At 36.9% G+C, this 24447-nt stretch overlaps 1 protein-coding gene across 2 annotated transcripts in view; it reads left to right on the top strand.

Moving 5' to 3' along the window:
• The first annotated feature begins 3359 nt into the window (after positions 1-3359).
• LOC120430654 (protein windpipe) overlaps positions 3360-24447 on the top strand; it is a 62228-nt gene continuing 41140 nt past the window's right edge. For both annotated transcript variants that reach the window (XM_052709345.1, XM_052709344.1), the window contains exon 1: positions 3360-4125. The gene's annotated coding sequence lies outside the window, so the exon portion shown is untranslated. The remainder of the gene's footprint in view (positions 4126-24447) is intronic.

The raw sequence follows: 24447 nt of genomic DNA, 5'->3' as shown, positions 1-24447 counted from the left end.
ACTCATTTTTTCAAATATTTGTAGCAAGTTTCAAATTTTATTTGCCTTTTTTGGGCACCTCTCAAACAATACAAAGTAGTTCTTTTAAAATTATTTTTCACGGTTTTATAATGCCACATGGATTTTAGCTTTATAACAACTACAGACACCCTTATGCATCATATATTTTTACTTTAAATTGTGTCTTCTTGCAATTCTTCTTGCACAATTCTATTTGAAATATTTGATAATACCAATTCAATTTTCATCCAATTCGGTAAAAGTGAACAAAACTGTATAAAAAATCTGAATATTATTTAATTTATTTTTTTATCGGGCATGATAAATTTCCAGTTGCTTAAAAAATACGTGGGTCTATCCCATTCCCCAAAATCCCATTCCCCAGAATTCCATTCCTCAGAATGCCGTTCCCCAGAATGACCCATTCCCCAAAAAAGTTTATTTATTTCAAAAAGTGATCTGTTTTAAAGAGAAATGTTAAGATTTCGCCTTTTTTTGTGATTCTCTGTACTATTGCCGAAAGTTGAATTTTTCCATCGAAGCTGAATTTGTCTCTCTTAACTTGAGATAAATGCTGGCAAAAGTAAAAATTCCCCTTCTTTAAAGAAGCAAAAACTGCCTATTTGTGGTAACGGCTGACTAATAATAATTTTCCCTTTAATGTGTAATTTTGCCTTCTTGAATGCCAAATGAGAAACATAACATTGCTTTTCTAAGGCCCTTAATACTTCTGGGGAATGGGCCATTGAGCCATTCTGAACCAAATAAATATTATCAGAAATAAATCATAATATGAAATTTTTGATAAGCTGATTGAATCTCTACAAACTTTAAAGTTTAAACTGAATTGAACAACATCATATTGAGTTAGTTCGTTTATTTATTTTTTCAGTTCATTTTTAAAAAATGGTTCCAAAAAATTATACAAAATGTACACTTCCACTTGAATTTTGAAAAATTAACGAATTAAATTGAAAATTAAAAAAAAAATGAGTTTTTCTTAGAAGGAATTCTTAAGGTCATAAAATCAATTAAAACATCTTAATTCTAATTTTTTTTTGAATTAATCCATATTCTCCCTCCCCTTCAAAAAGACAAATTTTTATGCGAAATAAATATTTCCTCAATGCTTACATATTTTATAAATGAATATTTGTAAATCGATTGGACATGTGTTAAATTTATTTTTAAATATTTTTTCATTAAAAAGTTAAAACCATGACTTGCTATAAATTTGTTTTATTGTTTAATAAGACTCACATTGGATTTTTTCCGTGTACAATTTTATTTCTGAAACGTCCAAAGCTATTGCAAATACCTTTCAGTTTTGTCTTTGATGTACAATTTAAAACTCATGGAGTTTTAGTGAATTTTCGATGTACAGGACCACAAAAAGATTATTTTGACAAAACAAATATTTTCGTAAAATCTAAGATTTTTGAAAACTTATGTTTGCAAACTAACTGTAGATACTGCTAAATAATGCTATTCATATGCTTTTTTGGATTAAAAAGTTAAAATTCGGGCATGTTAATCAAGTTTTCATATTTTTGCCTTCCTCACTGAGGTAAGGCTATAATCCTGCTCGAAAAAGTAACTTTTGAAAAACAGCTCGTAGACCTATATTCATGTATACCTATCGACTCAGAATCGAAAACTGAACAAATGTCTGTGTGTGTGTGTGTGTATGTGTGTGCGTATTCCCTTTAGTGCTCAAAATTCTTGCCAAGTTTTCTCGGCACTGGCTGATCCGATTTGAGTCAAACAAGTTGCATTCGGTCCGGTTTGGTGCCCCATACTGCACTATTGAATTGTTTGAAGATCCGACAAGTAGTTCAAAAGTTACGTATAAAAAAGTGTAAAAGTTGCGAATCGGGTGCTGGAATTTGATGCCGGATCTCACTTAAATGCATTTAAACTATGTCCAGATCCATCATCCAACCCATCGTTAATTAGGTAATCGAAAGACCTTTCCAATGATTCTAAAACATTGAAGATCTGGCAACCCTGTCTCATGTTATGACCACTTAAGTGATATTGATGTACATTTTTGAAGCCGGATCTCACCTAAATGCATGTAAACTGTATCCGGATCCACCATGCGACCCATCGTTGGTTAGGTAATCGAGAGACCTTTCTAATGAGTCCACATCATTGAAGATCTGGCAACCCTGTCTCAAGTTATGACCACTTAAGTGATATTTATGTACTTTTTTGAAGCCGGATCTCACTTAAATGCATGTAAACGATGTCTAGATCCATCATCCGACCCATCGTTGGTTAGGTAATCGAGAGACCTTTCCAACGAGTCCACAACATTGAAGATCTGGCAACCCTGTCTCGAGATATGACCACTTAAGTGATATTTATGTACTTTTTTGAAGCCGGATCTCACCTAAATGCATGTAAACTGTATCCGGATCCATCATCCAACCCATCGTTGGTTAGGTAATCGAGAGACCTTTCTAATGAGTCCACATCATTGAAGATCTGGCAACCCTGTCTCAAGTTATGACCACTTAAGTGATATTTATGTACTTTTTTGAAGCCGGATCTCACTTAAATGCATGTAAACGATGTCCGGATCCATCATCCGACCCATTGTTGGTTAGGTAATCGAAAATCCTGTCTAACGAGTCCACAAAATTGATGATCTGACAACTTAAGTTATATCTGTGTACTTATTTTTCTGGACCTAAAAAAATAGCTGAAATATGTGTCTAATCCACTCATATTACCCATTGTTGGTAAAAAGTGAGGAAGGCATCAACCACATAGGTGGATTAAGTTAGTTTTATATTTATAAAGTACATAGATATCTTCAAGTTTTCGTCCAACCAAGCTCATATTTGAGTTTTAGGCTTAATACACCCATGAAAATTAGTTCCGCAGTAGAAGGCAAAAAGTCAACTTTGAACCATTTTACTTTGCACAAAAGACTTGTTTAATGATTCTATGTAGAGGTGCGTAACCACCCAAGTTCTCCTTACAATCTCTGTAGAACGTTGCTCGGGTCTTGTTGTTGTTAATAAAATAAAAAAAATAATATGTGGACCTTAAATCTCATGCTTTCCATAAATTTTAGCGCAAGCTTTTTGCCAATTTTGTTACACGGTGTAATCGTTAACTGACTGTTTGATACAAATCCCTAAATTGAACCATGCACCCTTTCCTTATCAGTAAAGTGTCTTGAGTGTCGCTACTCTCCAAGAGAAACAGAGAGAGCGCGCGCAAATCGAGTGAGCGAAGAGCCCACCTTTGGCTTGGGCCAAAGTACGGACGCGCCCGCGAGTCCCGTGAGTCGTCCGCGGGAGCAGCGCACGGGATTCGCGGGCCAATCAGTCGCGCCAAAGGTGTGATACCGCGTGGAACTGTTGCACTCCCTCCCCAGTGCGCTTGGATATTCACCGCTCGCTGCTTTTTTCGTTTTACAGGAAGAAAAAAAACCCAATAAAAATAAAAGAAAAGAGGAAAAATCACAGTGCCTAGCGGATGAAAAGTGCCGGAAAGAAGTAATAATCGAAAAATTCGTTCAGTGAAATGACCAACCAACCAACCAGCTGTGTTATATAACAACAACGAAAACAACAACTGCAACGACGGAACGGAAGGAGCGAAAACAGTGATAAATTAAGAAGGAAAGTTTAAAAAGTGTAACTGATCAAGTGCTACTAAGCGAAAAGCGACAAAAGCCGAAAGATAACAACAAGAAAAGAGATAAAGCAAAACACAAAACGAAAAGGGAAGGAAAGAAATGTCTTCATCAGGGCAGGATCGTTGTTGGCTGGGCAGAGTTGCAGTGTTGGATGGCTGAGGTTTCTTTCTACAGTACGACACACACGCATCAAATAAAAAAAAAGTGAAAAGTGAGAAGAAAATAAAAAAAATCATATTGAATAAAACAACGACCATCGATCGTGGTTTTTGTGTTGTGGATTGATAACGTGCCGCTTGACTGATTGTGTGACGATCAGGTGACTGCCCCTAACTTCTTCGTCGTCTGGTGGATGGTGATAGAAAACTGGTGATCTTCGAAAGGAGTATAAAGCTTAAGCAAACCAGTGAGGATCACTTCAGCAGAACATCGTGAATTGTTGAATTTGAAATCGTTGCTGTGCTTTTAAGGTAAGAATTTACTTACTTAAAAAAATATGTTGTGTTAACATTTAGAACATTTAGAACATATTTAGAAGTATATTAACTTCCACAATTTGTGTACCCAACATTAATGAAATTTGTTTTATTGTTCCAAGTTTTCGCCACCCTATTTTCAAGACAAATTATCATTTTGTCTCTGACCAGAATTGAATGCAGAAAAAGTTGGAAAATTGGGAAATGATTTTAACTTTTTAAACATCCTACATCAACTTTGAAATTTATTGGAGATGAACCATACTCATCAAACAAATCTTAAATTCGAACTTTGTTGGCCGATAAACTGTAGTTCAATTGCATAGCATAGCATTGGTGTCTACCCGTAGCTGCTACTTCGTTATTGACCAGGACCCCCAAACATTGCTCCGTGGACCACAGATGAAAAGTAGGAACCAATCATCACCCCTTCGCAATTTTCAAAGGTCCCTATCGTGCTGATCAATACCGACGCCGGCCACGACCAGTGGTAAGACACGGGGAAGTGGATGGGAATGTTAGCCGATACTTGAGTGATGGGACCGCCAAATCGACTGCGTCTCCGACAAAGTATCACATGAGTTTTGAGGGGTTAGTAAGATGGGTATGAGGTCAGGATTCACTGTGGTAGGTGATGCGACCATGAGCAATTTGTTTATCGGTTGAAATTTTAAAAATCTTAGGCAGCCGGCTGCGGAAAGATACCTATCTAGAGATTTAAATATAGTATTAATTCGACCGCGATTCTCCAGAAATTTTCCGTCGGCGTGCCTTCCGATCAACGGTGATGTAGGAAGGGCTTCATTCATTAAAATTATTTTATATCATAAGCCTTAAAACATATCCGTCGACGTGCCTTCCGATCCTCGATGATATGGAAAGGACTTAATCCAGCAATACGACTTGCTTGTCTCAAAAAACAAAAATCGGATCGTTTCTATCGAAAACTATAAAAAGAGAACAAAAATAAAATTCATCGGCCAACGAACGCGCGAACAAAAAATAAATGAAAAAAGAAGAAGAAGAAATCCAATCACCCCAAGTACACAAATAGCGACACAAAAGAGATGGAAAATAACGCGAAAAAAAACAGGACTGCGCGTCCACACAGGCACCGCACCACTGATGCCATTATTTAATTATAATGACCAATCACCCCATGCACTCGAACAGCGACACAAAAGAGACGGAAAATAGCACGAAAAAACAGGACTGAGCGTCCACACAGGCACCGCACTACTGATGCCATTATTTAATTATAATGACCAATCACCCCATGCACTCGAACAGCGACACAAAAGAGACGGAAAATAACACGAAAAAACAGGACTGAGCGTCCACACAGGCACCGCACTACTGATGCCATTATTTAATTATAATGACCAATCACCCCATGCACTCGAACAGCGACACAAAAGAGACGGAAAATAGCACGAAAAAACAGGACTGAGCGTCCACACAGGCACCGCACTACTGATGCCATTATTTAACACTCAAACGCTCGGGTAGTCATTTGACCCCTATTTTTTTTCTTAAAAATCTCATAACTTTTGATAGAATTGACCAATTTGGATGCTTCCGGGTGCAAAAGATCCAGATGTGTCTATATTTTCAACTGTCAGACGGAGGACAAATGTGGTCCATTTTTACCGGAGATATTCCGGATTCTGTTGGGGTACCTCGGCCCTCCTAAATGGATATTTTGCCAATATAATAAAAACTTTTCAACAGAATAAAATCGGAAATGATGCAAAACTTCAAGGAATCATCCTAAAACATCATCCTGCATAGATACATGACATGCTGAAGACCTTCGGGCACCGGAACAGGTTCTATCCGGAAACGGTTCACTGAGCTGATGTCAATTGTTGCCCAACTGGAACCGGCTCCGCTGCCCCGTAGGACTTAACCATGTCAATTATTTTTGCAGGATGATGTATTAGGATGATGCCTTGTAGTTTTGCATCATTTCCGAAATTTTTCTGTTGAAAAGTTTTTATTATATTGGCCAAATACCCATATAGGAGGGCCGAGGTACCCCAACAGAATCCGGAATATCTCCGGTAAAAATGGACCACATTTGTCCCCCATCTGGCAGTTCAAAATATAGACAAATCTGGATCTTTTGCAACCGAAAGCATCCAAATTGGTCAATTCTATCAAAAGTTATGGGATTTCTAAGAAAAAAAATAGGGGTCAAATGACTACCCGAGCGTTTGAGTGTTAATTATAATGACCCCGATAAACTGTAGTTCAATTGCAAGTAAAACTGCAAATAAAATTTGAAATGAATCATCATCATCAAAGATTTTCCTTGTTTTGTATTTCAACTTTAATTCTGCTTATATGTTTTTGTACATAAACTATAAGTATTTCTCTAGATTTTCGCATTTTTTTTTGTATAAATTAAATTTGGATGAAACTTTGTCAGTATTTTTTTTTTCTATTTTCGAATCTAACTTTTGACAAATATGGCAAAACCGGTGAAAACAATTTCAAAACAAATGTGTTCATAAGGCTGAATCAAATTTGAAATCAAAAAGTACTTTACCGATTTTTGATAAAGTTTTTGTTTTGTTATCACTTTTAGGTGATACTGAGATATAGTGAATTTTCACTTTTTTGCGGACAGTGTGAAATTCATTAAATTCCACAATTCCCGCGGAATTCCGTAAAAAATTGAGAATTTTCTGAAATCAATGCATAAACGTAAAAAAATCACAAATATTTTATTCACAAAGTTTAAAGCGTAACTTTGATTAGTTGGCATGTAATACTTGATACTTATTGCTCCAAATATTTTTTTTTTCAAAAAACTTTGAAATAATCAGTGAAAATAGAAATGCAATTATGTGATACTATTCTTGAGATCTAATGATAGTTTTTAATTTGCTAGAAAAAATTCTTGTTATTACAATTTGACTACCACATTATTTCAAAAGAAGAATTCCAAAGAAAATTGATTAACTTGGTTTGAACTTGGTTTATTAAAGCTGAGGTTTTTTATCTCAAAATTTATTTTCCCCAAAAGATCACTCAGCCAGCAAAACCAAAAATCAGAAATATGTACCCTCCTTTCAAAGGCTTATGAATTGATCGCAGTCGAAAGGAGCTCCAAATCTCGGAATTGAAATGATGTGGGTTTTTCATTATTATTTTTATCTTAAAAATCAGCCACTTTTTTTTTGAAGTTTTTTCTTAGATCACATGAAATTTGATGATAAGATTTGATCGTCTCCGTGAAAACTTTTCAGCTTGAAAAATCACTTAGCTAAGTATATAATTAAGTGTACAAAACCGGGTGTCCCTTCATAATCGACCTGAAAAATCAAAGGTTAGATAAAATCTTGTATTTCAAAAAACATCAAAATTTTAATGTAGATAGAAGAATACATTTTCCTGCATTGAAATCAATGTACAGTACCACAAAAAAGAACGATATTCATTAATTAAAAAAATTATATGATTCATTCCAGGTCAACTGAGTATACTTTTGGACTCGACCTTCACCGGTTTGGACAAAACTGGGAGGGAACGTTCATTTATCGATAGTTAACAGAAATCCTAATTTTGGTCCTGTTTGGACCATCCCTCTATTTTTGGCACCATCCTTTTTTTGACGATTTTCTAAAAAACTTTTTATTTTTTTTTTAATCATAACTTTGCAACTATTTGAGCAAATTTTTTTCTACAGGTTGCATTTAATAGAAAATTGTCCAAGGAATTCGAAAAAAAATAAAATTTAAACCTTTGTGGGTAACTCTCCACCAACCCTCACGAAATCGGAAAAAGTTGCCCCGACCCCGCTTCGATTTTCGTGAAACTTTGCTCTAAGGGGTTATTTTGGTTCTTGATCATGAATCCGAGGTCCATTTTTTGATATTTCGTGACGGTGGGGCGGTACGACCCCTTTCATTTTTCTGTTTTTTTTTACTAAGACACGTTTTTCAGTGATTTGTAGCTCGCAACCGTGAATGTACTTTTCGAATCTGAAATAACCCAGAAGGGTCATTTTTTCATTTAGAACAAATTTTTTCATTTTAAATTTACGTGTTTTATCTAACTTTGCAGGGTTACATTTTAGAGTGTACTAATGTTCTACAAAATTGTGGAGCAGACAAAAACTAAAATTTTGATTTATAACTATAAGGGGTTTGCATGCAGAGCTGAAAATGTCAGGGGTCCTGACGCGAAAATTGGCGACGCAAACACGATTTTTTCAGATCCATTCACTGAACCGCAAAACCGTGACATAAACAAACCCGACTCAGTCGTGAGTGCCCTAGCTCACTGAGCAGCTGCAATGCGAGGCAGTAGTCGACCAACGCTCTTTCGACGTTGCACGCACACACATAAAGAAACAAGTTTTTACACAAAAAGTTGATATTTATGCGTGGAAATGTAATTTTGAATATAAGTTATGGTTGTTTTAAGTGTTTTGCACAGTCTAGAACCATTCAATTGTTTAAAAATAGTCAAAATAGTGTTTAGAGAGGATTTTACGAGTCAGTCATACGACACGAATTGAGTGAGTGTAGCTCATTTTTTTACGTCTCTCATTCTCCAGCTGCCGACCGGCACGAGTCAGGCGGCAGTGGTTGAACCAGGGGGTAGCGAAGAAGCCGCCATCTTGGAAGTTCAGATAACAAACACTCAGAATCAGTATTATTCATATTACTTTGGTAACACGAAGTGTGTTATCCTGGTTAAACTCAAAAGTCCCATGCAAATGTGTAAAACCAAACTGAAAAATGTGTAATGCCGATTCACAGTGTACGGGCGCACTGTTTGATCGACCAAAAGAAAAAAAGCAAAAAAAGGTAAACAGAAAAATCACTTTTTTCGATATGAATCTTCAGCCAATATTGGGATGGAATCTCCAAGGATATGATAGAATTTGCCATCAGCAACACAATTCACGTGTTTTTTCAGGTATTTATCGTTTGAATTGCGGGAAATTTGAAAATCAAAAACCTAAACAATGATTTGTTATGGGCTACCATTTGACAGCTAGTGCTTTTGTTGTGGGCTCTCATTTGACAACCGTGCTAATGTCGACTGTTGCCAGTTTGCTTTGGTCGGAATAGGGTTGCCATCCCCCCGGGTTGAACGGACACAGTAGGCTTACAGTGACATGCTAGCAGTGAACTGACATTTTTGTTTGCTTCATGTGTACGCTGGGTTGGAAACATTTTGCAGGCCTGTTTGCATGTATTATCAGAATTTTACAAAAAAGTTTTTTAAAAAAGTTGTGATTTTGATTATTTTTGACCAGTTTTTCGAATTTTTTAACCCCAAAAACTCAATCGTGTGTTTTTGAAAGTATTTTTTTCGGAAAGTTCAGCTAATTTTGCATAAGAATGACCCCTTGGACGATTGTTGTGGCCTGTGTACTGCTTGTATGTGGGGATTTTTCGAAAGTAAGAAAAACAAACCGGATACACTCACTCATCCCAAAAATATTTTTTTTGAAAAATAATTCTGATTCTCGCAATGTACGAGTCACAACAATCGTCCAAGGGGTCAATCTTATGTAAAATTAGAGAAACGAGAAATTTGGATTTTTGTTAACTATCAATAGATGAACGTTTCCTTCAAGTTTGGTCCAAATCGGTGAAAGTCGAGTCCAAAAGTGTACCCAGTTGACCTGGAATGACCCATATTCGTTTTAAAATTCCCTCCAAGAGTCGGAAAAAGATATCTCCATTTAATGATATGAATTAAAGCACGTTTTCCTAAAGTTACTGAAATTTTCCCCCCCTTTCCAAAGCATATCGTAGAAAGTACCCATTGATCAACCGAAAGCGAAGCGACACTGGTTGGGGCACCACTAGTTATTTTTAGGACCAATTTGCAGCCGCCGTCACCGTTGGCGCGCTGTCGCCGAGTGATTACCCCGCGTGAGATCCCCACACACATGACATTGAAATTCCTCCTCACGATATCGTGCGTGAACCAACCAACCATGTGCTTTCGTGATACGAACCACCAGCATCACTTTAATGTTGTGCTGGCAACACTGTCCTCTGGGGGCCAAACCTTTTTTTCCCCCATTTTTGGATCACGCCACACCAGACATCTTGTCTGTGCGGTGTTCCACCACAAGAAAGCACGAAACAAGAAATGCATTTAGCCATAAGAAATTGCTAATTACGGTCCCCCCACCCCGTCTTCTCCGACCTTCAGTACCATCGGGCCAATACCTTGCACAACTCGTTTGGTGGTCAGTTCAGTGGTCCAGTGCAGTGCGGTCAAGTTTCGTTTTTTCGAAAGACACTCGACTCGGCTCATCACTACCTGCTGCTACGAGACTTGCTGCGAGTTTCATGTAGGGAGTCTGTAAGAAGGAGGTGAAGGTAGAGTCCTACCAGAATGTTTTTAAAATGTCTCGTCATCATCCTGTCAGAACTCATAGTCCAAATCGACAAATCTTGAAGAACCGGTTATACCAGGGTAAATTTAGGGTGTGAAGAGTCAGAGTCAGAATTGATCTTCCTTTCTTCAAGTCCCTCAGTTACAACCCAATACCTCTGCAGACACTTTCGGATTCCCGTAGTACGACGCGGTACTCACTGTGCTACAGTTTCAGTCATTTTCAAGTTCACGCAAGGTACGCAACCTACGTGGAGGTTGTCCGGACAGAGTTCGCTCTCGAGCTAATCAATTCAATGATTTACGTTCGCCCGGCCAGGGCTAGAGAGGTTGAACATCCGACACGACACGCAAGTGCAATTTCCAGTGCAACAGCACTTTTAGCAGCAACTCGATAATGTGCTGCCGGAGCTGTATGCAGATTTACTTTGTAGACCCGGTAAGACCTGTACCTAAGAGGTACTACGAGCGATACGGCCCGAGCTGGGTAAGGTCGCGCGCGCCGTTTTTAATCTCGAAAAGCTATTAAGAAGTGTGACGATCGCTTTGTTGCCGTCGTATAGTCGCGCGTGGAGTAAGACTACGAGTAGGAAGTACGAAACCATTACGAGGCAGAAATCCCCCGGTCAAGCGGTGTGGTGTCATCCGCGCGCTATGACGTATTAGGACTACGCGTGGTGAACTCGGGTTTTGCCGTGATGAAAGCGGTTTAGCGGTTGTTAAAAGTCAAGGTCGGTGCCGTATTCGGCGCGAAATCGTTCTTCTACACACTCGAACGAAAGATCTACGCGTACGCGAGCCACACAAATCTAGCGGTGTAACTAATACAGCTTTAACTCAACGGCAACGTTAAGAACCATTGATGAGCTGGGTTTCAACTCTCAGATAGACACAATTTCACTGGTTCGCGAAGAACTTCGTCGAAACCGAACTCCAACCACAGGTATTCCTATAGTGAGCAATCGAAAGTGATTCCCTTGGAAATCCTCACAGCACATCGACTTCGAACCGATTTCCATACGAAAGCAAACGATCTTTAACCCCCACCGATTAGCTGCCAACTCATCGTGGTTTCTACGACAACTTCTTCGCAAGGTCTACCACTCTCAGGAACTGCACCAACCTCATTAATTCGAAACAGAGTTCCGTACCGTACTCGGCTTGAGTCACAGTGTTGTACGCGGTCAATTCACTGGAAATCACGCATCGATGATCGATCACAGAACAACTTCAACTCGCTTGTTCTTCTTCCAATCATTCTACCCGGCGATGATGTGTGGGAACCGCTCGTCAATTGAAACAGTCCACAGCATCCACGTGTATTTCATTATCGCGTCCCGTAGGAGCGGCTCTCCTCATTGGAAATGTAAATAATTCACCGCGTTTGGTCGTGAGTCGTCCGCGCGGATTCCAGTTTTGATGTGGCGAGTCAACAGGTGCCCGGACAACGTGTGCTTCGAGAACGGACGGACTCTCGTCGGTGGGCTGTGTGGTGTTTTCGAGTGCGGATTGATAATTGGAACTGATAGGAGAGCCGTTATCAGTGAGTGATGACTTCGGAGGGTGGCTTCTTTGGCGGCTTGTTACGAGGCGAAGTCGTGAAGTTCAGTCGACTTGAAACCATTTTGATGATTATTTAAAGTTAAAGTGCCTACATACCATAATTCACTTTCGAAAAATTATACAGTTTGATGAATCAGTTGTTTGCTCAATGCTTAACAGGCACTTATCACTCCAAAATTATACTTTGAACATCGATTTGACTTATAAGTTCGATTTTTTTTCAAAGGATAATTATCTCATTGATTAAATATGATGAAAATGGAAAATGATCAAGCAATTCCGAATTTCTAATGAAGTTTGTGTAATGTTTCAGACACAGATGATGCGATTCGTCTTGAGCAATCTTGTTGATTTTGGCCAAATTGGGTTAAGAACGCCCATTAGGCGAATCAAAAAACATCATAAATATTGTATTTACACCCAAAACTGGGCAGCACTCGTCCCACAGAAAAATGGCCTCGAGTCGAGAGAATACTGGTACCGTAAATAAAACGGGGTGACTTTGATAGTGATGATGATAGGTTTGCGATTTTTCCGCAAAATGAAGAGTACAATTAAAATATGTACGAAATTGTTTAGAATCATACTGACCATGGTAGAGAAGTTTTCAAAGTACCTCAAAAAGAACTTTTCATAAAATTTTGAAAAGTTTATAAAGTTAGTTAACTTTAGTTAAGAAAATGTGGATGAAAGTCATTATTTTATACTTCTCAAAGTGTCATGAATATGTTAATGAACATGATTTTGAATCGGAAAACGGAATTAATTTTCGGATTCTTTGGACATTTTTTCATTAGTAGAAGGGTAAATAAGTTTTTAAATAATAAATAATATGTGTTTTTGAAACACAATTAAAAAAAATCTCCAAATTTAAAGGCAACTTCAGTTGAACAAATTTCATGTAAAATGTGAAAACTTTTGAATCGTGCTGCGAATTCAGTATAAATTACAATATTAATCAATAATTTTATAGACAAAACCAGTTTTAATCAATTTCACGCCAAATTCCGTCTTTTTAACAATTTTACCTTAAAATTATATTTATTTTGTTAAAAAGCTTTTAAACATAGTTAACTAAACATAAACATTGATTTTTTTTCTTAAAAACTATATCAGCTACTTTAGTGATGGTACATTTAAGGTACAAATAAAGTTTGAACATCTTAAATTTAAGATAAATTTATATGATTTTAACATGAAAAACTATGACTTGATAGTCACCCCGGAATTTAAACTAAGAATTTTTAACGTAACTATTTTTCTAGACACTATTGATTAAACCTTTTTTTTCAAAATAGTGCATGGACTTTGTGTGGCCTACCTTAGTACATGTTTTAAAAATAAAATTTTTGAGAAAAACTTACCTGTTGGAAAATATTCCAAAAACAAATTTAAATCCTATCAAAGTCACCCCGGTTTGCGGTACCATTCACGGACACAGAGAACACAGCTCGAGATGGGCGAGAGAATTATTCTCTTGAGGTCCAATTTCGAAAAAAAATCTTCCGTCATTACAAAGAATTCAAAAGTGCCGACTACGGAAATCGAACCAAAGACCTTTGACAGACCAACCCAAGACTTAACTGCCTCAGCTACCACAGCTTGGTGATTTAGGAATGGTCAGATGTCGATCTATGACAATTGTTGGAGATTTATTGTGTCTAAAGGGTGACGATTCTTGAGATATTCAATTTACTGGGAATCGAGAGTTGAATTTTTCTATTTTCCGGGAATTCCCGAGACCCGGCAATTTGTGCCTTTGTTCAAAATGATTGATAATATGCCAATAATTTGAAAGAAATGTAATAAATTTTATATATTTCAATGGATTCAATTGCATTTTGTCATAATTAGTCAAAGAAAATTTAGTTTAAATAAACATATCTTTACGTCGTGGTACTATTTTCAATGGCTGATAAAGCTTTTAAAATTGAATTAACTATATTTCTAGTGTTTTTTGGGAATCAGAACTGTTGTGCAATTATTTATGCTCACTGAATGATATTTTTGTGTTTGAAAATCTTTATGTGTCCTGGTTACCTGTAATAGGCATAAAATTGTTTTAATAATGTTGTCCAAATATAAAATATAGCTTGAATTCGACTCTCAATCATGATGAATAATGTTCCTTATTTGTAAGTAATCGGTGATTTAAAATTACACATCATACAAAGAATGCAATGCGTGGTTTTTTCTAAAATAATTATTAAATGTTGGTGCCTATGTGAAACTTAAAATAACATATTGGCATCAACCAAGAAAGTAACCTTAGTGCAGAGAAGTTAACTTACCATAACTACTTTAGTATTTAACATATGGGCTGTAACTGCAAATCATTTTTTAAATGAAAACTGTGAGCTCTCCAATTTTGTGGACGTGTCATCAATTCCAGTTGTTGGCATTTTTGCGAGTTTAATTTTAATCTTTTTAAGTTTGCAAATTATAGAAACATTGATACAATCGAACTTTGATTGTGTTATAGTTATATTTCTGTTTAGCATAACATAATTTTGCTCAATATTAAATGATAGGTATAAAAATTCCCGGAGGTTTCGACCGAATTTCCCGGGAATCGAGAGGTTCAAAAATGGCCGATTTCCAGGAAAATTTCTCCCACTCGTCCCCCTCTAAGTGTATCAATTAACGAATAAACACACCCGAACAAGTCTCAGTATACAATGGAGCAAATTTTCTCAGCGTTCTAAAAAAAACATTTTTATAAACTCAAGTTCAATTTTTTTTTATCGCAATATTGATAATAAAAGATTTTTTTTTGAAAAGGGTTTAGAAGATATCCTGCTACGCAAAGTGGCAAAAAAACAATTCAGATTTTTTCTGAAAAAATGATGATGAAATTCTGAACATACAATTTATTTTCATGAAAGCCTAGCTATATTTATATTATTTTTTTTGCAAAAATACTCAAAATTTCTTTCGATTTAACATCGAAAAATGATAATGAAAAATTTGTGCGTCCAATATTCTGATTTGAAAAAAAAATCAGTAGTGATTCAGAAAAAGGTCAAAGATTTTTAACCGAGCAACTCTCCACCAAAACCGGAAATTGATTTATTTGTTTTTTTTTACGTAACGTAATATTGAATGTTTGGCCCTTTTAAAATGTTAGTCTTGATTCAAAAAAATCAAGGATCTGTAATTTCACAAATGTTTCATATTTTAACATTAAAAATCGGACCATTAGTTACTGAGATATCGACATTAGAAAATGGTGGGTTGTTTGGGTGGACATAGAAAACTTCAATTTTCTTGTTTCTTTTTCTTTAAGCCGCTGTATCTCAGCAACCAGAGGTCTAATCTTCAATATCTCTTAGACAATTTTAAAGCAAATTTTCTGAATTTGTCAAAAAATATGTTGGTCGCTCATGGTCACTTTTTTTTTAAATCAAAAAACTGCAAATATTTCGCTAAAATCAAACTTTCGGTGGCTATATCTTGAGAGCGGAGCCCTTTATAAAAAAAATCTGTGAAGTACTTTTCGATCGCAAATTCAATTTTACATAAAAAAATTGAGGTTAATTTTTTTTGGTATAAAATTTCGAAATTTCAAAAAATCACTATTTTTAAAATAATTATAAATCGGTGGCAGATTTTTTGACCATACTTCTATATAGCTCAAAAGTTGCGGGTTTTGTCCCCTGAAACTTATCAGAAAATCTCGAAAATCATAAAACACGTATTTTGGGAAATTGAGTTTTTGTGAAAAAATGTTAATTAAATCGGCAATTTTTTTTCGTGCCTATTTTTATCTCAATAGTCCTTAACAACACTTACAACTTTGCCGAAGACACCAAATTGAGCGGAAAATACACTCAAAAGTTACAGCTGTTTAAATATTTACGTACCATTTTTGTATGGACAGCAGCCAAAATTGTATGGAGACTTGTACGGGTGAACCAATGACACAAAATAGTTGCTTTGGTCATAGGGAAGGCCCGCGCAAAGTTTGAGCCAATTCAAAAAATACAAAAAATAAAAATGATCGAATTCGTCTGATTTTGTAGAGACTTGCTCTTCTGCAAGTTTTTGAAAAGTTGGCATTTGATGTACTCTAAAACATCAGAAAAAAAACAAAAATGGCCTTTTTTAAATCAAGTTTTAGGGACAAAAGGTGAAATAAAAAATCACCATTTTTTATCGTGTAACATTTTGTTCAGTGTAGTCCTTATCCATTCGTACAACTTTGCCGAAGACACAAAATCGATCAATTAATTCCTTCAAAAGATTTAGATTTTTAAATTTTCATATATTATTTTTGTATGGACAGCTGCCAAATTTATATGGAAAATTATATGGACAAACTAATGATGCAAATTGGCTTCTTCGGACATACCGAAGGCACCTAAAAAATTTCAGCCGAATTTAATAATACAAAAAAAACTAACTTAATCCACCTATGTGGTTGTTGCCTTCCTCACTTTTTACCAACATTTGGTGATATGATGGGTTTGGACACAAATTCTATCTATCTTTTATATATATACAAAATTTCGACGGTTTTGTTCGAACGCGAATCAATTCAACACGGAACGTCCGATCGAGGTGCTCTTTCTTGCGTTGGGTTCGTATGGTAAGTTCGTGAGTGCCAAAAAGTTACAACCGATTCCGGAAAATTTGCAGATTGTATGGGAAAGGTTAAAATTAAGTTTTGATCACAGGAGGCTGAATAAGCAAAAAAGTCAAAAACGTCAACAAACGAAAAAAAGGCAGAACGAACTTTGTCAGGTAAGGCTTTTTTCTCAATAAAAAAATACACAAATGTCACTTAAGCGGTCATAACTTGAGACTGAGCGTTGTCTGATATTCAATGTTTTGGACTCATTAGAAAGGCCTTTTGATTACCTAACCAACGATCGGACGGAAGATGGATCCGGACATAGTTTACGTACATTTAAGTGAGATCCGGCTTCAAAAAAGTACATAAATATCACTTAAGTGGTAATAACTTGAGACAGGGCTGCCAGATCTTCAATGTTTTGGACTCATTGGAAAGGTTTACATGACCTAACCAACGATGGGTAGGATGATGGATCCGGACATAGTTTACGTACATTTAAGTGAGATCCGGCTTCAAAAAAGTACATAAATATCACTTAAGTGGTAATAACTTGAGACAGGGCTGCCAGATCTTCAATGTTTTGAACTCATTGGAAAGATCTTTCGATTACCTATCAAACGATGGGTTGGATGATGGATCCGGACATAGTTTACATGCATTTAAGTGAGATCCGGCATCAAAAAAGTACATAAATATCACTTAAGTGGTAATAACTTGAGACAGGGCTGCCAGATCTTCAATGTTTGGACTCATTAGAAAGGCCTTTTGATTACCTAACCAACGATCGGACGGAAGATGGATCCGGACATAGTTTACGTACATTTAAGTGAGATCCGGCTTCAAAAAAGTACATAAATATCACTTAAGTGGTAATAACTTGAGACAGGGTTGCCAGATCTTCAATGTTTTGAACTCATTGGAAAGATCTTTCGATTACCTATCAAACGATGGGTTGGATGATGGATCCGGACATAGTTTACATGCATTTAAGTGAGATCCGGCATCAAAAAAGTACATAAATATCACTTAAGTGGTAATAACTTGAGACAGGGCTGCCAGATCTTCAATGTTACGGACTCATTGGAAAGGTCTTTTGATGACCTATCCAACGATGGGTTGGATAGTGGATCCGGACATAGTTTACATACATTTAAGTGAGATCCGGAATCAAAAAAGTACATAAATATCACTTAAGTGGTAATAACTTGAGACAGGGCTGCCAGATCTTCAATGTTTTGGACTCATTGGAAAGGTCTTTTGATGACCTATCCAACGATGGGTTGGATAGTGGATCCGGACAAAGTTTACATACATTTAAGTGAGATCCGGCATCAAAAAAGTACATAAATATCACTTAAGTGGTCATAACTTGAGACAGGGTTGCCAGATCTTCAATGTATTGGACTTATTAGAAAGGTTTTTCAATTGCCTATCCAAAGATGGGCTGAATGATGGATCCGGACATAGTTTACATACATTTAAGTGAGATCCGGAATCAAAAAAGTACATAAATATCACTTAGGTGGTTATAACTCGAGACAGGGTTGCCAGATCTTCAATGTATTGGACTCATTGGAAAGGTCTTTTGATGACCTATCCAACGATGAGTTGGATAATGGATCCGGACATAGTTTACATGCATTTAAGTGAGATCCGGCATCAAAAAAGTACATAAATATCACTTAAGTGGTAATAACTTGAGACAGGGCTGCCAGATCTTCAATATTTTGAACTCATTGGAAAGATCTTTCGATTACCTATCAAACGATGGGTTGGATGATGGATCCGGACATAGTTTACATGCATTTAAGTGAGATCCGGCATCAAAAAAGTACATAAATATCACTTAAGTGGTAATAACTTGAGACAGGGCTGCCAGATCTTCAATGTTTTGGACTCATTGGAAAGATCTTTTGATTACCTATCCAACGATGGGTTGGATGATGGATCCGGACATAGTTTACATGCATTTAAGTGAGATCCGGCATCAAAAAAGTACATAAATATCACTTAAGTGGTAATAACTTGAGACAGGGCTGCCAGATCTTCAATATTTTGAACTCATTGGAAAGATCTTTCGATTACCTATCCAACGATGGGTTGGATGATGGATCCGGACATAGTTTACATACATTTAAGTGAGATCCGGCTTCAAAAAAGTACATAAATATCACTTAAGTGGTCATAACTTGAGACAGGGTTGCCAGATCTTCAATGTATTGGACTCATTAGAAAGGTTTTTTCGATTACCAATCCAAAGATGGGCTGAATGATGGGTCCGGATATAGTTTACATACATTTAAGTGAGATCCGGAATCAAAAAAGTACATAAATATCACTTAAGTGGTAATAACTTGAGACAGGGCTGCCAGATCTCCAATGTTTTGGACTCATTGGAAAGATCTTTTGATAACCTATCCAACGATGGGTTGGATAGTGGATCCGGACAAAGGTTACATGCATTTAAGTGAGATCCGGCATCAAAAAAGTACATAAATATCACTTAAGTGGTAATAACTTGAGACAGGGCTGCCAGATCTTCAATGTTTTGGACTCATTGGAAAGGTTTTTCGATTACCTATCCAACGATGGGTCGGGTGATGGGTCTGGATGTAGTTTACATGCATTTATGTGAGATCCGATTCGCAACTGTGACATTTTTTTATACGTAACTTTTGAACTACTTATCGGATCTTCAAACAATTCAATAGTGCAGTATGGGGCACCAAACCGGATCGAATGCAACTTATTTGACTCAAATCGCATCAGCCAGTGCCGAGAAAACTTGGCAAGAATTTTGAGCACCAAGGGGAATACGCACACACATACACACACACACAGACATTTGTTCAGTTTTCGATTCTGAGTCGATAGGTATACATGAATATAGGTCTACGAGCTGTTTTTCAAAAGTTCATTTTTCGAGCAGGATTATAGCCTTACCTCAGTGAGGAAGGCAAAATGAATGACCGAAATCTCAGAGAACTTGGCAAGCTCAGCTATTATAGAACCTTATGATCGAGATTTACTTTGTCCATAATGTAAATATTAAAACTGTTTCTAAAATATGGAAAAATATTGAAATTCAAATTATAAGCCATGGTTTAAACTTTTGAAAGAAAAAAATGTGAAATGCAAAATACACAAGTACTGTTGTTTTTAATTCGTTAGTTTTCAAAATATCTATTAAATTTAGTTTTTGAATTTCTCAAAAATATTAATTATGATTTTCTGACAACATTGTCTTTTTTTATTGTTCCATAGAAAGAAGAAAGATTCACTAATTTTTGGTTTCCATACCATTTATTCTTTTGATAAATCTTTATGAATCAAATCGAAATTTTATATTTTTTCAAATTCCATCATTATTGGAAAGCCGTAGATTTCTTCAACTTTTTCAAACCGACAACCCCCCTAAAAAGGCGTTTCCGCCGCCACGACCGTTTTGTTAACCAAACCAAATCTACTAAACAAGAGTGCAAAATTCCTGGCGCTAATCGGTATTAAATTTATGTGACCATTCGTCCATTCGCCACAATTTTGGCCCACTAGCTCAGCTCAACCAGCTCAAACGTGATCTCATCTTGCCGGCGGCCGTGAAATTTCCGTCTAAAATTTCATCCCTTTCGGGCTCAGGCCCTCGCTGTCTCCGTGTGTGTGCTTTCGTAAACCGCATTGGTTACGCGGTTTTAATTTTTACGAGTACGATTTGTCACTCCGTCAAACACAGACGACGCCGGGTTTCTTTGGCACTGTGGGTTAGACTTGCTAAAATTGTCATTGATTAAGTATTTTTAATGGTCCATTTTCTTCAAAATCAGTTCTGGAAATTTCAAAATTTCCCACTGTGTCGTCGTCTCGGTTTACTGATATGACAATGCCGAAGACGCCGGCCATTGTCAACCGCAATCAGTTTGAGTCTCAATCTTGGCCACACATTTTTCGAGTGTCAGAAATCGCACTGACCACGGAACGGCCCTGGGCCAAGACGGGGTTCGTCTGAGGCGTAAATGAAAAACGGAAATATGATAAATGAAATTATCAAAATAAATTATCATAAATTACTTTTGTACGATTCCACTTTTCCCCAACCGAAACTGGAACTGAAGTTGCGATTGTCGCAATCAACGCCTCTCTCAACCCGGAGTGGTGGAAAAATGCAGTTTTGTTCATCAACTCTGAAGACTTGGCACGCACAGGGTCTTTTCACAGCTCGCTTTTCAACTGCTCGAGGTCTCGCAATGACATTGGCTGCGCGTACGCAAACCCATTATTTCCAACGCCACTTTTAGGGTTAACTCTGGCGGGCTGTTTTTGATTCATCATCGAAGAAGAAATGCTGTTGGGCAACGAGGCAGAAAATTGTTTACTTGCAAGTCAACACAATTGAAAGCTTTCAAGCGCGAGGAGAAATCTTGGTTCGAACTTCCTGTAAGTTTGTGGGTCACTAAAAATCAGATTTCGGTGCACCCAACCGATCTTCAACCAATGACGAAATCATCTCGTCATCCTTGCCCGTGAACAGTTCAGGTGTACGTTCCACCCTCAAGAAAACTTAGTCACAGTGATTAACATCTCCGTAATAAAAGTTTTCACACAATCTACTCTAAAAAGACCTGACAGGTACTTATCGTGCCACATTCTCATAAACGCCAACGGAAGAAGAAGAACGACCAACGAGGCATCTCAACACGGAGAAAAAAGAGTTCCCAAAATCGTGAACAAGCGTTCATGAAAATGGGAACCTCGAACAAAGTGTTCAAATCCCATGGTACGATTTTGAAAAACGTACCATGAAATTTGAACACTTTGTTCGTGGTTCCCATTTTCATGAACGCTTGTTCACGATTTTGGGAACTCTTTTTTCTCCGTGAACGAAACCAGCTTCCTCCCCACGTGAACGCCGCCAATTGGCACGATTAGCACGCATGTTTCCACGCAACATAATTAAACAATTTGCATAATATGGTAAATACCCAGCTTGGCCGATGCAGTCGAGGCCGAGGCGTGAACTGCTCTTGCTCTTCTCCTTAGTGGCTTCTACCGCGGCTAATTGCACTGTGACCGTGAAACCTGCGAGAGCAAACATGGTCTCGGCCGTTTTTCTTTAATGAATTAACGAAAGGCTGACCACCACGGTTCAAATTGATTATCGAACAAGTAATGCGCTGCAATTTGGCGCGCGTTGAGGAGCAGGTTGATGTTGATGAAAAAGCAATCTCCTGGTTTTATTCAATCAACTGCTGCTTTTACGATGATTGCTGCGCAGCAGCAGCGCAATTTGCCTTCATTTGTCAATCAACTTCTTGATGTATATGTTGGGTGGACTGAGTTGATGACATGGGAGAATGGTGATCGAGTCGATCAACTATTTTTGATATTGGTTTACACTAAAACTCAATGCTTTGTTTAACTGTTATGATCAATGTGAACTTCAGAAAAAACTCATTAATTTGACAAGGCTCAACACGATTATTTCGACTTTTTCAAATGATTAGGATGATTTTTCATTTCAGATTATTAATAATGATAAATATGATACAAATTATACAACAGTTTAATACTACGGCACTGAAAATTTGAGTACACCTGGGTAATTCTCTACCAACTCACACGAAATCGGGAAAGGTTTCCCCGACCCCTCTTCCATTTGCGTGAAACTTTGTCCTAAGAGGTAACTTTTGTTGAATGACCCCAGAAGGGTCATTTTTTCATTTAGAACAAAAATTTTCATTTTAAAATTTCGTGTTTTTTCTAACTTGGCAGGGTTATTTTTAAGAAAATAATAATGTTCTACAAAGTTGTAGAGCAGACAATTACAAAAATTTTGATATACAGACATGATGGGTTTGCTAAAAACATCACGAGTTATCGCGATTTTACGAAAAAAAGTTTTGAAAAAGTTACTTTTTGCGTTTCTCTTTGTTTCGTCGTCCGTGTCTGTCGCGGGTGACCATGAACGGCCATGATCGATGACGGCCAACTTTTTCAAATCTTTTTTTTTTTCGTAAAATCGCGATAACTCGTGATGTTTATAAGCAAACCCCTTATGTCTAGATATCAAAATTTTTGTAATTGTCTGCTCTACAACTTTGTAGCACATTGTTATACTCTAAAAAATAACCCTGCAAAGTTAGAAAAAACACGAAATTTTAAAATAAAATGAAAAATTTTGTTCTGAATGAAAAAATGACCCTTCTCGGTCAATGTAGATTCGAAAAGAACATTAAATTTCCCATAAAATGACATGTTCCAAAAAAAAAGTTACAGTCAAGTCACGGAAAATGGGAGAATTTTTTAAACTTGTTTTGTGTATTTTTCGATGAAAAATACGTTTTTTCGGAATTCTGAGAACGCCATCAAATCGGGCGTCTAATTTTACATAAAAGACCCTTTGACACCAAATTTCTATCTCATCACCGTTTCAGGCTGAATTGAAAAACACCTCTTTTTTCGCATGTTAAAAATGGTGATCAGGGGCAAAAGTTACCCCTTAGGACAAAGTTTCACGCAAATCGAAGAGGGGTCGGGGCAACTGCTGTGTGAGTTGGCGGAGAATTACCCACCTTACTTACCGACCTTAGCTAACCCTGTAACTCTATTTTGCAGAATTTGTAAACATTAAAATGTTTTCAAAATCTTCAATAAATTTTCCGATTTTGAACAACAAAATTGTCTACTTTGCAAAATTGATTTTTTTTTACGTTTCTGGAAACATTTCAATGTTTACATGTTTGACAGCATAGAGATACAGGATTTCTATTCTTGTATAAATTTGTTTACGACTGTTTGCCAGAAACTAGCAGTAAAATGCAAAAAGTAATTTGTTTTTTCCCTTATTTGTAAACATACCTTACCAAAAAAATAATACTTTTTTGTGATTTTCCAATTATTTGATTTTTCTATTTTAGAAATTTTAGCATGTGCTCAGCTGTATTCGAAAGCAAATATCTTCAGAAATAGAGAGATATGAGCACAATTCAAAAATTAATAAATATCCTTTTTCTTACTGATATTCTGAAATGAACATGAGCATGGGCATATTTGACTGCAAATGAACTGCTAATCCGTTATTGACAGATCAGCTGAAGTTAAATAATGAATCAAAAATGATCAGTGGGAGCCAACCATCCATTCTCTGTTTAACCTCTGCAAATCCCTACTTTATTAGTCAATACCGGCGCCCTCCCAAGAAGCCTGCAGTTCAACGAAAGGGAGGAATGTTAGTCCGATAGTTGAAGTTGCAGACTCATCAAGCACATAGTTTTTCGCTATATACCTGTTGACACCGCTTGAGACCGTTGAATCCACAGCATCTCCTTCAAGCATCACGTGATTAGTTTTTTTGGGTTAGTAGGATAAGGTATTGGCTTTTCGATGCCTCCCGAGCTACGACGCTATGGGGAGGACTTAACACATATGCACGCGACGTCGAGCTATGGGGAGGACTTTCATAAAAGACCCGTCGGCAAGCCTCCCGAGCAACGATGCTAAGGGAAGGTCTGTCTGGTTAACACATAAGAATACTCACACACGGTTATTATCTAACAAATGAAAATTTTGCACCTCTATTAACTCTACGATCCAAAATGCCAGCGTGTCTTTTCATAAACGATTCCATAGAAATTACTTTTGCACCGTGAAAATTTTACACATTATTCGAAAGATTAATACACAATTTACCCGACGCCGTGCCTTCTGATCAACGATGATATAGGAAGGGCTTTTTTTAACACCAATAACTCAAAAAAGGACGCTCGAAACACGAATAATTCTGTAAGTTTAAATCATTATTAATACTTATT

The sequence above is a fragment of the Culex pipiens genome, chromosome 3, assembly GCF_016801865.2.
Source record: "Culex pipiens pallens isolate TS chromosome 3, TS_CPP_V2, whole genome shotgun sequence".
Taxonomy (NCBI): Eukaryota; Metazoa; Arthropoda; class Insecta; order Diptera; family Culicidae; genus Culex; species Culex pipiens.
Note: the sequence above shows the minus strand (reverse complement) of the source record. Positions and strands in the feature narration are given on the sequence as shown.